This window comes from Pseudophryne corroboree, chromosome 4 (assembly GCF_028390025.1).
Source record: "Pseudophryne corroboree isolate aPseCor3 chromosome 4, aPseCor3.hap2, whole genome shotgun sequence".
Lineage (NCBI taxonomy): Eukaryota > Metazoa > Chordata > Amphibia > Anura > Myobatrachidae > Pseudophryne > Pseudophryne corroboree.
In genome coordinates, this window is record NC_086447.1 from 16,036,155 (window position 1) to 16,052,271 (window position 16,117).

A 16,117-nucleotide genomic window follows, 5' to 3' on the forward strand; every position below is an offset into this window, starting at 1 on the left:
ATTGTAATGAGGATGCATCTTGCTGCCTTTCCAATGAAGCAAGTTTTAATCAGTAATAGGTGAAAAACCATTCCTACAAAGGTGTTAATCAGAGACTTGGCTTTGTGGACACTTTTCAGAGAGCAAATGTGTTAGCATAAAAATAAAGCCATAAAATGGAGAGCTGATTAATCACTCAATTGGATTTCTGTGCCTGCATAATTTTTTTTCTCTGCAACCCCATGCTAAATTGTGCTTCCTGTTTTTTATAAAATGACTTAATCAAATCTGACTCTGATTGCATCAGAGAAGGCCAGGTACCCTACACTATAAGAGGTGGTTTGAAATTTTGACTTGTCTACTTAAAGATCACCAAAATTTGATCACAAGGTCAATTACGTCCCCGGGTGGGATTGAACCACCAACCTTTCATTTAACAGCCGAATGGGCTAACCGATTGCGCCACAGAGACAGCTTGCAAAAGCATGTACTGACAAAGGCTAAAAAGCATTCATCTAGAAAGTTTCCTAGAAAAAGGTTAAAAAGGCAATAATCTGGAGAGTTTTGCAAGATTTTTCTTCCATTGACCAACGAAGAAACACATTGGTACTTTCACATGATGAGTGAGTACTTCAGGATCTCTGACACTTACATGAGCAGCAGAGTGGCGCAGCGGAAGCGTGCTGGGCCCATAACCCAGAGGTCGGTGGATCGAAACCATCCTCTGATATGTGCACTTATTTTTTTGTTAATTAAATTCTTCCAAAACTGGAATTGATATTTTGACTCTTTTATTTTTACTTAAAGTACAATAACTTTTAACATTTTAATTTGTTTTAATAGTATATTGACAGCATTGTTTTCTTTCAGAAATCCACTTAATTTTCTTTACCCTATTACTGAAATGGTAATTGACAAAAGCAAGCTACATTGTCACCAGAAGAGCAATGCAAAATGTACAATTGATATTTCAAAATCATCTTTCCATCTTGAATTTCAATGATGCATTGGGGCAACGATTTTGTGAGAAACATCTTCACCCTTAAAGAAAGATTTTCTTAACTTCTTACCTGTGTGCTGATTAGATATCACCTGGTTTTCACATTAAACAGATTCCCACTTGAGAAAGCAGCAAGGATGCAGTGAGGTTTATGTTTCCTGGTGTCAACCTGTATTATTTCAGTGGACATTGTAATGAGGATGCATCTTGCTGCCTTTCCAATGAAGCAAGTTTTAATCAGTAATAGGTGAAAAACCATTCCTACAAAGGTGTTAATCAGAGACTTGGCTTTGTGGACACTTTTCAGAGAGCAAATGTGTTAGCATAAAAATAAAGCCATAAAATGGAGAGCTGATTAATCACTCAATTGGATTTCTCTGCCTGCATAATTTTTTTTCTCTGCAACCCCATGCTAAATTGTGCTTCCTGTTTTTTATAAAATGACTTAATCAAATCTGACTCTGATTGCATCAGAGAAGGCCAGGTACCCTACACTATAAGAGGTGGTTTGAAATTTTGACTTGTCTACTTAAAGATCACCAAAATTTGATCACAAGGTCAATTACGTCCCCGGGTGGGATTGAACCACCAACCTTTCGGTTAACAGCCAAATGCGCTAACCGATTGCGCCACAGAGACAGCTTGCAAAAGCATGTACTGACAAAGGCTAAAAAGCATTCATCTAGAAAGTTTCCTAGAAAAAGGTTAAAAAGGCAATAATCTGGAGAGTTTTGCAAGATTTTTCTTCCATTGACCAACGAAGAAACACATTGGTACTTTCACATGATGAGTGAGTACTTCAGGATCTCTGACACTTACATGAGCAGCAGAGTGGCGCAGCGGAAGCGTACTGGGCTCATAACCCAGAGTTTGGTGGATCGAAACCATCCTCTGCTATGTGCACTTATTTTTTTGTTAATTAAATTCTTCCAAAACTGGAATTGATATTTTGACTCTTTTATTTTTACTTAAAGTACAATAACTTTTAACATTTTAATTTGTTTTAATAGTATATTGACAGCATTGTTTTCTTTCAGAAATCCACTTAATTTTCTTTACCCTATTACTGAAATGGTAATTGACAAAAACAAGCTACATTGTCACCAGAAGAGCAATGCAAAATGTACAATTGATATTTCAAAATCATCTTTCCATCTTGAATTTCAATGATGCATTGGGGCAACGATTTTGTGAGAAACATCTTCACCCTTAAAGAAAGATTTTCTTAACTCCTTACCTGTGTGCTGATTAGATATCACCTGGTTTTCACATTAAATAGATTCCCACTTGAGAAAGCAGCAAGGATGCAGTGAGGTTTATGTTTCCTGGTGTCAACCTGTATTATTTCTGTGGACATTGTAATGAGGATGCATCTTGCTGCCTTTCCAATGAAGCAAGTTTTAATCAGTAATAGGTGAAAAACCATTCCTACAAAGGTGTTAATCAGAGACTTGGCTTTGTGGACACTTTTCAGAGAGCAAATGTGTTAGCATAAAAATAAAGCCATAAAATGGAGAGCTGATTAATCACTCAATTGGATTTCTCTGCCTGCATAATTTTTTTTCTCTGCAACCCCATGCTAAATTGTGCTTCCTGTTTTTTTATAAAATGACTTAATCAAATCTGACTCTGATTGCATCAGAGAAGGCCAGGTACCCTACACTATAAGAGGTGGTTTGAAATTTTGACTTGTCTACTTAAAGATCACCAAAATTTGATCACAAGGTCAATTACGTCCCCGGGTGGGATTGAACCACCAACCTTTCGGTTAACAGCCAAATGCGCTAACCGATTGCGCCACAGAGACAGCTTGCAAAAGCATGTACTGACAAAGGCTAAAAAGCATTCATCTAGAAAGTTTCCTAGAAAAAGGTTAAAAAGGCAATAATCTGGAGAGTTTTGCAAGATTTTTCTTCCATTGACCAACGAAGAAACACATTGGTACTTTCACATGATGAGTGAGTACTTCAGGATCTCTGACACTTACATGAGCAGCAGAGTGGCGCAGCGGAAGCGTGCTGGGCCTATAACCCAGAGGTCGGTGGATCGAAACCATCCTCTGCTATGTGCACTTATTTTTTTGTTTATTAAATTCTTCCAAAACTGGAATTGATATTTTGACTCTTTTATTTTTACTTAAAGTACAATAACTTTTAACATTTTAATTTGTTTTAATAGTATATTGACAGCATTGTTTTCTTTCAGAAATCCACTTAATATTCTTTACCCTATTACTGAAATGGTAATTGACAAAAACAAGCTACATTGTCACCAGAAGAGCAATGCAAAATGTACAATTGATATTTCAAAATCATCTTTCCATCTTGAATTTCAATGATGCATTGGGGCAACGATTTTGTGAGAAACATCTTCACCCTTAAAGAAAGATTTTCTTAACTTCTTACCTGTGTGCTGATTAGATATCACCTGGTTTTCACATTAAACAGATTCCCACTTGAGAAAGCAGCAAGGATGCAGTGAGGTTTATGTTTCCTGGTGTCAACCTGTATTATTTCAGTGGACATTGTAATGAGGATGCATCTTGCTGCCTTTCCAATGAAGCAAGTTTTAATCAGTAATAGGTGAAAAACCATTCCTACAAAGGTGTTAATCAGAGACTTGGCTTTGTGGACACTTTTCAGAGAGCAAATGTGTTAGCATAAAAATAAAGCCATAAAATGGAGAGCTGATTAATCACTCAATCGGATTTCTCTGCCTGCATAATTTTTTTTCTCTGCAACCCCATGCTAAATTGTGCTTCCTGTTTTTTATAAAATGACTTAATCAAATCTGACTCTGATTGCATCAGAGAAGGCCAGGTACCCTACACTATAAGAGGTGGTTTGAAGTTTTGACTTGTCTACTTAAAGATCACCAAAATTTGATCACAAGGTCAATTACGTCCCCGGGTGGGATTGAACCACCAACCTTTCGGTTAACAGCCGAATGCACTAACCGATTGCGCCACAGAGACAGCTTGCAAAAGCATGTACTGACAGAGGCTAAAAAGCATTCATCTAGAAAGTTTCCTAGAAAAAGGTTAAAAAGGCAATAATCTGGAGAGTTTTGCAAGATTTTTCTTCCATTGACCAACGAAGAAACACATTGGTACTTTCACATGATGAGTGAGTACTTCAGGATCTCTGACACTTACATGAGCAGCAGAGTGGCGCAGCGGAAGCGTGCTGGGCCCATAACCCAGAGGTCGGTGTATCGAAACCATCCTCTGCTATGTGCACTTATTTTTTTGTTAATTAAATTCTTCCAAAACTGGAATTGATATTTTGACTCTTTTATTTTTACTTAAAGTACAATAACTTTTAACATTTTAATTTGTTTTAATAGTATATTGACAGCATTGTTTTCTTTCAGAAATCCACTTAATTTTCTTTACCCTATTACTGAAATGGTAATTGACAAAAGCAAGCTACATTGTCACCAGAAGAGCAATGCAAAATGTACAATTGATATTTCAAAATCATCTTTCCATCTTGAATTTCAATGATGCATTGGGGCAACGATTTTGTGAGAAACATCTTCACCCTTAAAGAAAGATTTTCTTAACTTCTTACCTGTGTGCTGATTAGATATCACCTGGTTTTCACATTAAACAGATTCCCACTTGAGAAAGCAGCAAGGATGCAGTGAGGTTTATGTTTCCTGGTGTCAACCTGTATTATTTCAGTGGACATTGTAATGAGGATGCATCTTGCTGCCTTTCCAATGAAGCAAGTTTTAATCAGTAATAGGTGAAAAACCATTCCTACAAAGGTGTTAATCAGAGACTTGGCTTTGTGGACACTTTTCAGAGAGCAAATGTGTTAGCATAAAAATAAAGCCATAAAATGGAGAGCTGATTAATCACTCAATTGGATTTCTCTGCCTTCATAATTTTTTTTCTCTGCAACCCCATGCTAAATTGTGCTTCCTGTTTTTTATAAAATGACTTAATCAAATCTGACTCTGATTGCATCAGAGAAGGCCAGGTACCCTACACTATAAGAGGTGGTTTGAAATTTTGACTTGTCTACTTAAAGATCACCAAAATTTGATCACAAGGTCAATTACGTCCCCGGGTGGGATTGAACCACCAACCTTTTGGTTAACAGCCGAATGCGCTAACCGATTGCGCCACAGAGACAGCTTGCAAAAGCATGTACTGACAAAGGCTAAAAAGCATTCATCTAGAAAGTTTCCTAGAAAAAGGTTAAAAAGGCAATAATCTGGAGAGTTTTGCAAGATTTTTCTTCCATTGACCAACGAAGAAACACATTGGTACTTTCACATGATGAGTGAGTACTTCAGGATCTCTGACACTTACATGAGCAGCAGAGTGGCGCAGCGGAAGCGTGCTGGGCCCATAACCCAGAGGTCGGTGGATCGAAACCATCCTCTGCTATGTGCACTTATTTTTTTGTTAATTAAATTCTTCCAAAACTGGAATTGATATTTTGACTCTTTTATTTTTACTTAAAGTACAATAACTTAACATTTTAATTTGTTTTAATAGTATATTGACAGCATTGTTTTCTTTCAGAAATCCACTTAATTTTCTTTACCCTATTACTGAAATGGTAATTGACAAAAACAAGCTACATTGTCACCAGAAGAGCAATGCAAAATGTACAATTGATATTTCAAAATCATCTTTCCATCTTGAATTTCAATGATGCATTGGGGCAACGATTTTGTGAGAAACATCTTCACCCTTAAAGAAAGATTTTCTTAACTTCTTACCTGTGTGCTGATTAGATATCACCTGGTTTTCACATTAAACAGATTCCCACTTGAGAAAGCAGCAAGGATGCAGTGAGGTTTATGTTTCCTGGTGTCAACCTGTATTATTTCAGTGGACATTGTAATGAGGATGCATCTTGCTGCCTTTCCAATGAAGCAAGTTTTAATCAGTAATAGGTGAAAAACCATTCCTACAAAGGTGTTAATCAGAGACTTGGCTTTGTGGACACTTTTCAGAGAGCAAATGTGTTAGCATAAAAATAAAGCCATAAAATGGAGAGCTGATTAATCACTCAATTTTTTTTCTCTGCAACCCCATGCTAAATTGTGCTTCCTGTTTTTTATAAAATGACTTAATCAAATCTGACTCTGATTGCATCGGAGAAGGCCAGGTACCCTACACTATAAGAGGTGGTTTGAAATTTTGACTTGTCTACTTAAAGATCACCAAAATTTGATCACAAGGTCAATTACGTCCCCGGGTGGGATTGAACCACCAACCTTTTGGTTAACAGCCGAATGCGCTAACCAATTGCGCCACAGAGACAGCTTGCAAAAGCATGTACTGACAAAGGCTAAAAAGCATTCATCTAGAAAGTTTCCTAGAAAAAGGTTAAAAAGGCAATAATCTGGAGAGTTTTGCAAGATTTTTCTTCCATTGACCAACGAAGAAACACATTGGTACTTTCACATGATGAGTGAGTACTTCAGGATCTCTGACACTTACATGAGCAGCAGAGTGGCGCAGCGGAAGCGTGCTGGGCCCATAACCCAGAGGTCGGTGGATCGAAACCATCCTCTGCTATGTGCACTTATTTTTTTGTTAATTAAATTCTTCCAAAACTGGAATTGATATTTTGACTCTTTTATTTTTACTTAAAGTACAATAACTTTTAACATTTTAATTTGTTTTAATAGTATATTGACAGCATTGTTTTCTTTCAGAAATCCACTTAATTTTCTTTACCCTATTACTGAAATGGTAATTGACAAAAACAAGCTACATTGTCACCAGAAGAGCAATGCAAAATGTACAATTGATATTTCAAAATCATCTTTCCATCTTGAATTTCAATGATGCATTGGGGCAACGATTTTGTGAGAAACATCTTCACCCTTAAAGAAAGATTTTCTTAACTTCTTACCTGTGTGCTGATTAGATATCACCTGGTTTTCACATTAAACAGATTCCCACTTGAGAAAGCAGCAAGGATGCAGTGAGGTTTATGTTTCCTGGTGTCAACCTGTATTATTTCAGTGGACATTGTAATGAGGATGCATCTTGCTGCCTTTCCAATGAAGCAAGTTTTAATCAGTAATAGGTGAAAAACCATTCCTACAAAGGTGTTAATCAGAGACTTGGCTTTGTGGACACTTTTCAGAGAGCAAATGTGTTAGCATAAAAATAAAGCCATAAAATGGAGAGCTGATTAATCACTCAATTTTTTTTCTCTGCAACCCCATGCTAAATTGTGCTTCCTGTTTTTTTATAAAATGACTTAATCAAATCTGACTCTGATTGCATCAGAGAAGGCCAGGTACCCTACACTATAAGAGGTGGTTTGAAATTTTGACTTGTCTACTTAAAGATCACCAAAATTTGATCACAAGGTCAATTACGTCCCCGGGTGGGATTGAACCACCAACCTTTCGGTTAACAGCCGAATGCGCTAACCGATTGCGCCACAGAGACAGCTTGCAAAAGCATGTACTGACAAAGGCTAAAAAGCATTCATCTAGAAAGTTTCCTAGAAAAAGGTTAAAAAGGCAATAATCTGGAGAGTTTTGCAAGATTTTTCTTTCATTGACCAACGAAGAAACACATTGGTACTTTCACATGATGAGTGAGTACTTCAGGATCTCTGACACTTACATGAGCAGCAGAGTGGCGCAGCGGAAGCGTGCTGGGCCCATAACCCAGAGGTCGGTGGATCGAAACCATCCTCTGATATGTGCACTTATTTTTTTGTTAATTAAATTCTTCCAAAACTGGAATTGATATTTTGACTCTTTTATTTTTACTTAAATTACAATAACTTTTAACATTTTAATTTGTTTTAATAGTATATTGACAGCATTGTTTTCTTTCAGAAATCCACTTAATTTTCTTTACCCTATTACTGAAATGGTAATTGACAAAAACAAGCTACATTGTCACCAGAAGAGCAATGCAAAATGTACAATTGATATTTCAAAATCATCTTTCCATCTTGAATTTCAATGATGCATTGGGGCAACGATTTTGTGAGAAACATCTTCACCCTTAAAGAAAGATTTTCTTAACTTCTTACCTGTGTGCTGATTAGATATCACCTGGTTTTCACATTAAACAGATTCCCACTTGAGAAAGCAGCAAGGATGCAGTGAGGTTTATGTTTCCTGGTGTCAACCTGTATTATTTCAGTGGACATTGTAATGAGGATGCATCTTGCTGCCTTTCCAATGAAGCAAGTTTTAATCAGTAATAGGTGAAAAACCATTCCTACAAAGGTGTTAATCAGAGACTTGGCTTTGTGGACACTTTTCAGAGAGCAAATGTGTTAGCATAAAAATAAAGCCATAAAATGGAGAGCTGATTAATCACTCAATTGGATTTCTCTGCCTGCATAATTTTTTTTCTCTGCAACCCCATGCTAAATTGTGCTTCCTGTTTTTTATAAAATGACTTAATCAAATCTGACTCTGATTGCATCAGAGAAGGCCAGGTACCCTACACTATAAGAGGTGGTTTGAAATTTTGACTTGTCTACTTAAAGATCACCAAAATTTGATCACAAGGTCAATTACGTCCCCAGGTGGGATTGAACCACCAACCTTATGGTTAACAGCCGAATGCGCTAACCGATTGCGCCACAGAGACAGCTTGCAAAAGCATGTACTGACAAAGGCTAAAAAGCATTCATCTAGAAAGTTTCCTAGAAAAAGGTTAAAAAGGCAATAATCTGGAGAGTTTTGCAAGATTTTTCTTCCATTGACCAACGAAGAAACACATTGGTACTTTCACATGATGAGTGAGTACTTCAGGATCTCTGACACTTACACGAGCAGCAGAGTGGCGCAGCGGAAGCGTGCTGGGCCCATAACCCAGAGGTCGGTGGATCGAAACCATCCTCTGCTATGTGCACTTATTTTTTTGTTAATTAAATTCTTCCAAAACTGGAATTGATATTTTGACTCTTTTATTTTTACTTAAAGTACAATAACTTTTAACATTTTAATTTGTTTTAATAGTATATTGACAGCATTGTTTTCTTTCAGAAATCCACTTAATTTTCTTTACCCTATTACTGAAATGGTAATTGACAAAAACAAGCTACATTGTCACCAGAAGAGCAATGCAAAATGTACAATTGATATTTCAAAATCATCTTTCCATCTTGAATTTCAATGATGCATTGGGGCAACGATTTTGTGAGAAACATCTTCACCCTTAAAGAAAGATTTTCTTAACTTCTTACCTGTGTGCTGATTAGATATCACCTGGTTTTCACATTAAATAGATTCCCACTTGAGAAAGCAGCAAGGATGCAGTGAGGTTTATGTTTCCTGGTGTCAACCTGTATTATTTCAGTGGACATTGTAATGAGGATGCATCTTGCTGCCTTTCCAATGAAGCAAGTTTTAATCAGTAATAGGTGAAAAACCATTCCTACAAAGGTGTTAATCAGAGACTTGGCTTTGTGGACACTTTTCAGAGAGCAAATGTGTTAGCATAAAAATAAAGCCATAAAATGGAGAGCTGATTAATCACTCAATTTTTTTTCTCTGCAACCCCATGCTAAATTGTGCTTCCTGATTTTTATAAAATGACTTAATCAAATCTGACTCTGATTGCATCAGAGAAGGCCAGGTACCCTACACTATAAGAGGTGGTTTGAAATTTTGACTTGTCTACTTAAAGATCACCAAAATTTGATCACAAGGTCAATTACGTCCCCGGGTGGGATTGAACCACCAACCTTTCGGTTAACAGCTGAATGCGCTAACCGATTGCGCCACAGAGACAGCTTGCAAAAGCATGTACTGACAAAGGCTAAAAAGCATTCATCTAGAAAGTTTCCTAGAAAAAGGTTAAAAAGGCAATAATCTGGAGAGTTTTGCAAGATTTTTCTTTCATTGACCAACGAAGAAACACATTGGTACTTTCACATGATGAGTGAGTACTTCAGGATCTCTGACACTTACATGAGCAGCAGAGTGGCGCAGCGGAAGCGTGCTGGGCCCATAACCCAGAGGTCGGTGGATCGAAACCATCCTCTGATATGTGCACTTATTTTTTTGTTAATTAAATTCTTCCAAAACTGGAATTGATATTTTGACTCTTTTATTTTTACTTAAAGTACAATAACTTTTAACATTTTAATTTGTTTTAATAGTATATTGACAGCATTGTTTTCTTTCAGAAATCCACTTAATTTTCTTTACCCTATTACTGAAATGGTAATTGACAAAAACAAGCTACATTGTCACCAGAAGAGCAATGTAAAATGTACAATTGATATTTCAAAATCATCTTTCCATCTTGAATTTCAATGATGCATTGGGGCAACGATTTTGTGAGAAACATCTTCACCCTTAAAGAAAGATTTTCTTAACTTCTTACCTGTGTGCTGATTAGATATCACCTGGTTTTCACATTAAACAGATTCCCACTTGAGAAAGCAGCAAGGATGCAGTGAGGTTTATGTTTCCTGGTGTCAACCTGTATTATTTCAGTGGACATTGTAATGAGGATGCATCTTGCTGCCTTTCCAATGAAGCAAGTTTTAATCAGTAATAGGTGAAAAACCATTCCTACAAAGGTGTTAATCAGAGACTTGGCTTTGTGGACACTTTTCAGAGAGCAAATGTGTTAGCATAAAAATAAAGCCATAAAATGGAGAGCTGATTAATCACTCAATTGGATTTCTCTGCCTGCATAATTTTTTTTCTCTGCAACCCCATGCTAAATTGTGCTTCCTGTTTTTTATAAAATGACTTAATCAAATCTGACTCTGATTGCATCAGAGAAGGCCAGGTACCCTACACTATAAGAGGTGGTTTGAAATTTTGACTTGTCTACTTAAAGATCAGCAAAATTTGATCACAAGGTCAATTACGTCCCTGGGTGGGATTGAACCACCAACCTTTCGGTTAACAGCCGAATGCGCTAACCGATTGCGCCACAGAGACAGCTTGCAAAAGCATGTACTGACAAAGGCTAAAAAGCATTCATCTAGAAAGTTTCCTAGAAAAAGGTTAAAAAGGCAATAATCTGGAGAGTTTTGCAAGATTTTTCTTCCATTGACCAACGAAGAAACACATTGGTACTTTCACATGATGAGTGAGTACTTCAGGATCTCTGACACTTACATGAGCAGCAGAGTGGCGCAGCGGAAGCGTGCTGGGCCCATAACCCAGAGGTCGGTGGATCGAAACCATCCTCTGCTATGTGCACTTATTTTTTTGTTAATTAAATTCTTCCAAAACTGGAATTGATATTTTGACTCTTTTATTTTTACTTAAAGTACAATAACTTTTAACATTTTAATTTGTTTTAATAGTATATTGACAGCATTGTTTTCTTTCAGAAATCCACTTAATTTTCTTTACCCTATTACTGAAATGGTAATTGACAAAAACAAGCTACATTGTCACCAGAAGAGCAATGCAAAATGTACAATTGATATTTCAAAATCATCTTTCCATCTTGAATTTCAATGATGCATTGGGGCAACGATTTTGTGAGAAACATCTTCACCCTTAAAGAAAGATTTTCTTAACTTCTTACCTGTGTGCTGATTAGATATCACCTGGTTTTCACATTAAACAGATTCCCACTTGAGAAAGCAGCAAGGATGCAGTGAGGTTTATGTTTCCTGGTGTCAACCTGTATTATTTCAGTGGACATTGTAATGAGGATGCATCTTGCTGCCTTTCCAATGAAGCAAGTTTTAATCAGTAATAGGTGAAAAACCATTCCTACAAAGGTGTTAATCAGAGACTTGGCTTTGTGGACACTTTTCAGAGAGCAAATGTGTTAGCATAAAAATAAAGCCATAAAATGGAGAGCTGATTAATCACTCAATTGGATTTCTCTGCCTGCATAATTTTTTTTCTCTGCAACCCCATGCTAAATTGTGCTTCCTGTTTTTTATAAAATGACTTAATCAAATCTGACTCTGATTGCATGAGAGAAGGCCAGGTACCCTACACTATAAGAGGTGGTTTGAAATTTTGACTTGTCTACTTAAAGATCACCAAAATTTGATCACAAGGTCAATTACGTCCCCGGGTGGGATTGAACCACCAACCTTTCGGTTAACAGCCGAATGCGCTAACCGATTGCGCCACAGAGACAGCTTGCAAAAGCATGTACTGACAAAGGCTAAAAAGCATTCATCTAGAAAGTTTCCTAGAAAAAGGTTAAAAAGGCAATAATCTGGAGAGTTTTGCAAGATTTTTCTTCCATTGACCAACGAAGAAACACATTGGTACTTTCACATGATGAGTGAGTACTTCAGGATCTCTGACACTTACATGAGCAGCAGAGTGGCGCAGCGGAAGCGTGCTGGGCCCATAACCCAGAGGTCGGTGGATCGAAACCATCCTCTGCTATGTGCACTTATTTTTTTGTTAATTAAATTCTTCCAAAACTGGAATTGATATTTTGACTCTTTTATTTTTACTTAAAGTACAATAACTTTTAACATTTTAATTTGTTTTAATAGTATATTGACAGCATTGTTTTCTTTCAGAAATCCACTTAATTTTCTTTACCCTATTACTGAAATGGTAATTGACAAAAACAAGCTACATTGTCACCAGAAGAGCAATGCAAAATGTACAATTGATATTTCAAAATCATCTTTCCATATTGAATTACAATGATGCATTGGGGCAACGATTTTGTGAGAAACATCTTCACCCTTAAAGAAAGATTTTCTTAACTTCTTACCTGTGTGCTGATTAGATATCACCTGGTTTTCACATTAAACAGATTCCCACTTGAGAAAGCAGCAAGGATGCAGTGAGGTTTATGTTTCCTGGTGTCAACCTGTATTATTTCAGTGGACATTGTAATGAGGATGCATCTTGCTGCCTTTCCAATGAAGCAAGTTTTAATCAGTAATAGGTGAAAAACCATTCCTACAAAGGTGTTAATCAGAGACTTGGCTTTGTGGACACTTTTCAGAGAGCAAATGTGTTAGCATAAAAATAAAGCCATAAAATGGAGAGCTGATTAATCACTCAATTTTTTTTCTCTGCAACCCCATGCTAAATTGTGCTTCCTGTTTTTTATAAAATGACTTAATCAAATCTGACTCTGATTGCATCAGAGAAGGCCAGGTACCCTACACTATAAGAGGTGGTTTGAAATTTTGACTTGTCTACTTAAAGATCACCAAAATTTGATCACAAGGTCAATTACGTCCCCGGGTGGGATTGAACCACCAACCTTTCGGTTAACAGCCGAATGCGCTAACCGATTGCGCCACAGAGACAGCTTGCAAAAGCATGTACTGACAAAGGCTAAAAAGCATTCATCTAGAAAGTTTCCTAGAAAAAGGTTAAAAAGGCAATAATCTGGAGAGTTTTGCAAGATTTTTCTTCCATTGACCAACGAAGAAACACATTGGTACTTTCACATGATGAGTGAGTACTTCAGAATCTCTGACACTTACATGAGCAGCAGAGTGGCGCAGCGGAAGCGTGCTGGGCCCATAACCCAGAGGTCGGTGGATCGAAACCATCCTCTGATATGTGCACTTATTTTTTTGTTAATTAAATTCTTCCAAAACTGGAATTGATATTTTGACTCTTTTATTTTTACTTAAAGTACAATAACTTTTAACATTTTAATTTGTTTTAATAGTATATTGACAGCATTGTTTTCTTTCAGAAATCCACTTAATTTTCTTTACCCTATTACTGAAATGGTAATTGACAAAAACAAGCTACATTGTCACCAGAAGAGCAATGCAAAATGTACAATTGATATTTCAAAATCATCTTTCCATCTTGAATTTCAATGATGCATTGGGGCAACGATTTTGTGAGAAACATCTTCACCCTTAAAGAAAGATTTTCTTAACTTCTTACCTGTGTGCTGATTAGATATCACCTGGTTTTCACATTAAACAGATTCCCACTTGAGAAAGCAGCAAGGATGCAGTGAGGTTTATGTTTCCTGGTGTCAACCTGTATTATTTCAGTGGACATTGTAATGAGGATGCATCTTGCTGCCTTTCCAATGAAGCAAGTTTTAATCAGTAATAGGTGAAAAACCATTCCTACAAAGGTGTTAATCAGAGACTTGGCTTTGTGGACACTTTTCAGAGAGCAAATGTGTTAGCATAAAAATAAAGCCATAAAATGGAGAGCTGATTAATCACTCAATTGGATTTCTCTGCCTGCATAATTTTTTTTCTCTGCAACCCCATGCTAAATTGTGCTTCCTGTTTTTTATAAAATGACTTAATCAAATCTGACTCTGATTGCATCAGAGAAGGCCAGGTACCCTACACTATAAGAGGTGGTTTGAAATTTTGACTTGTCTACTTAAAGATCACCAAAATTTGATAACAAGGTCAATTACGTCCCCGGGTGGGATTGAACCACCAACCTTTCGGTTAACAGCCGAATGCGCTAACCGATTGCGCCACAGAGACAGCTTGCAAAAGCATGTACTGACAAAGGCTAAAAAGCATTCATCTAGAAAGTTTCCTAGAAAAAGGTTAAAAAGGCAATAATCTGGAGAGTTTTGCAAGATTTTTCTTCCATTGACCAACGAAGAAACACATTGGTACTTTCACATGATGAGTGAGTACTTCAGGATCTCTGACACTTACATGAGCAGCAGAGTGGCGCAGCGGAAGCGTGCTGGGCCCATAACCCAGAGGTCGGTGGATCGAAACCATCCTCTGCTATGTGCACTTATTTTTTTGTTAATTAAATTCTTCCAAAACTGGAATTGATATTTTGACTCTTTTATTTTTACTTAAAGTACAATAACTTTTAACATTTTAATTTGTTTTAATAGTATATTGACAGCATTGTTTTCTTTCAGAAATCCACTTAATTTTCTTTACCCTATTACTGAAATGGTAATTGACAAAAACAAGCTACATTGTCACCAGAAGAGCAATGCAAAATGTACAATTGATATTTCAAAATCATCTTTCCATCTTGAATTTCAATGATGCATTGGGGCAACGATTTTGTGAGAAACATCTTCACCCTTAAAGAAAGATTTTCTTAACTTCTTACCTGTGTGCTGATTAGATATCACCTGGTTTTCACATTAAACAGATTCCCACTTGAGAAAGCAGCAAGGATGCAGTGAGGTTTATGTTTCCTGGTGTCAACCTGTATTATTTCAGTGGACATTGTAATGAGGATGCATCTTGCTGCCTTTCCAATGAAGCAAGTTTTAATCAGTAATAGGTGAAAAACCATTCCTACAAAGGTGTTAATCAGAGACTTGGCTTTGTGGACACTTTTCAGAGAGCAAATGTGTTAGCATAAAAATAAAGCCATAAAATGGAGAGCTGATTAATCACTCAATTGGATTTCTCTGCCTGCATAATTTTTTTTCTCTGCAACCCCATGCTAAATTGTGCTTCCTGTTTTTTATAAAATGACTTAATCAAATCTGACTCTGATTGCATGAGAGAAGGCCAGGTACCCTACACTATAAGAGGTGGTTTGAAATTTTGACTTGTCTACTTAAAGATCACCAAAATTTGATCACAAGGTCAATTACGTCCCCGGGTGGGATTGAACCACCAACCTTTCGGTTAACAGCCGAATGCGCTAACCGATTGCGCCACAGAGACAGCTTGCAAAAGTATGTACTGACAAAGGCTAAAAAGCATTCATCTAGAAAGTTTCCTAGAAAAAGGTTAAAAAGGCAATAATCTGGAGAGTTTTGCAAGATTTTTCTTCCATTGACCAACGAAGAAACACATTGGTACTTTCACATGATGAGTGAGTACTTCAGGATCTCTGACACTTACATGAGCAGCAGAGTGGCGCAGCGGAAGCGTGCTGGGCCCATAACCCAGAGGTCGGTGGATCGAAACCATCCTCTGCTATGTGCACTTATTTTTTTGTTAATTAAATTCTTCCAAAACTGGAATTGATATTTTGACTCTTTTATTTTTACTTAAAGTACAATAACTTTTAACATTTTAATTTGTTTTAATAGTATATTGACAGCATTGTTTTCTTTCAGAAATCCACTTAATTTTCTTTACCCTATTACTGAAATGGTAATTGACAAAAGCAAGCTACATTGTCACCAGAAGAGCAATGCAAAATGTACAATTGATATTTCAAAATCATCTTTCCATCTTGAATTTCAATGATGCATTGGGGCAACGATTTTGTGAGAAACATCTTCACCCTTAAAGAAAGATT

The 16,117-nt window shown here is 36.8% G+C and overlaps 12 non-coding genes across 12 annotated transcripts; all 12 read right to left on the minus strand.

The window, feature by feature from the left end:
- Positions 1-1,544: 1,544 nt before the first annotated feature.
- TRNAN-GUU (transfer RNA asparagine (anticodon GUU)) lies at positions 1,545-1,618 on the minus strand. The gene has a single exon. It is a non-coding gene; the product is annotated as a tRNA-Asn (tRNA).
- Positions 1,619-2,712: 1,094 nt separating this feature from the next.
- Positions 2,713-2,786, minus strand: TRNAN-GUU (transfer RNA asparagine (anticodon GUU)). Its single transcript has one exon. It is a non-coding gene; the product is annotated as a tRNA-Asn (tRNA).
- A 1,093-nt stretch (positions 2,787-3,879) lies between these two features.
- On the minus strand, positions 3,880-3,953 carry TRNAN-GUU (transfer RNA asparagine (anticodon GUU)). The gene has a single exon. It is a non-coding gene; the product is annotated as a tRNA-Asn (tRNA).
- A 1,093-nt stretch (positions 3,954-5,046) lies between these two features.
- TRNAN-GUU (transfer RNA asparagine (anticodon GUU)) lies at positions 5,047-5,120 on the minus strand. Its single transcript has one exon. It is a non-coding gene; the product is annotated as a tRNA-Asn (tRNA).
- A 1,069-nt stretch (positions 5,121-6,189) lies between these two features.
- Positions 6,190-6,263, minus strand: TRNAN-GUU (transfer RNA asparagine (anticodon GUU)). Its single transcript has one exon. It is a non-coding gene; the product is annotated as a tRNA-Asn (tRNA).
- Positions 6,264-7,335: 1,072 nt separating this feature from the next.
- On the minus strand, positions 7,336-7,409 carry TRNAN-GUU (transfer RNA asparagine (anticodon GUU)). Its single transcript has one exon. It is a non-coding gene; the product is annotated as a tRNA-Asn (tRNA).
- A 2,238-nt stretch (positions 7,410-9,647) lies between these two features.
- Positions 9,648-9,721, minus strand: TRNAN-GUU (transfer RNA asparagine (anticodon GUU)). The gene has a single exon. It is a non-coding gene; the product is annotated as a tRNA-Asn (tRNA).
- A 1,093-nt stretch (positions 9,722-10,814) lies between these two features.
- Positions 10,815-10,888, minus strand: TRNAN-GUU (transfer RNA asparagine (anticodon GUU)). The gene has a single exon. It is a non-coding gene; the product is annotated as a tRNA-Asn (tRNA).
- A 1,093-nt stretch (positions 10,889-11,981) lies between these two features.
- Positions 11,982-12,055, minus strand: TRNAN-GUU (transfer RNA asparagine (anticodon GUU)). The gene has a single exon. It is a non-coding gene; the product is annotated as a tRNA-Asn (tRNA).
- Positions 12,056-13,126: 1,071 nt separating this feature from the next.
- TRNAN-GUU (transfer RNA asparagine (anticodon GUU)) lies at positions 13,127-13,200 on the minus strand. Its single transcript has one exon. It is a non-coding gene; the product is annotated as a tRNA-Asn (tRNA).
- A 1,093-nt stretch (positions 13,201-14,293) lies between these two features.
- Positions 14,294-14,367, minus strand: TRNAN-GUU (transfer RNA asparagine (anticodon GUU)). The gene has a single exon. It is a non-coding gene; the product is annotated as a tRNA-Asn (tRNA).
- A 1,093-nt stretch (positions 14,368-15,460) lies between these two features.
- TRNAN-GUU (transfer RNA asparagine (anticodon GUU)) lies at positions 15,461-15,534 on the minus strand. The gene has a single exon. It is a non-coding gene; the product is annotated as a tRNA-Asn (tRNA).
- Between the last annotated feature and the right edge of the window lie 583 nt (positions 15,535-16,117).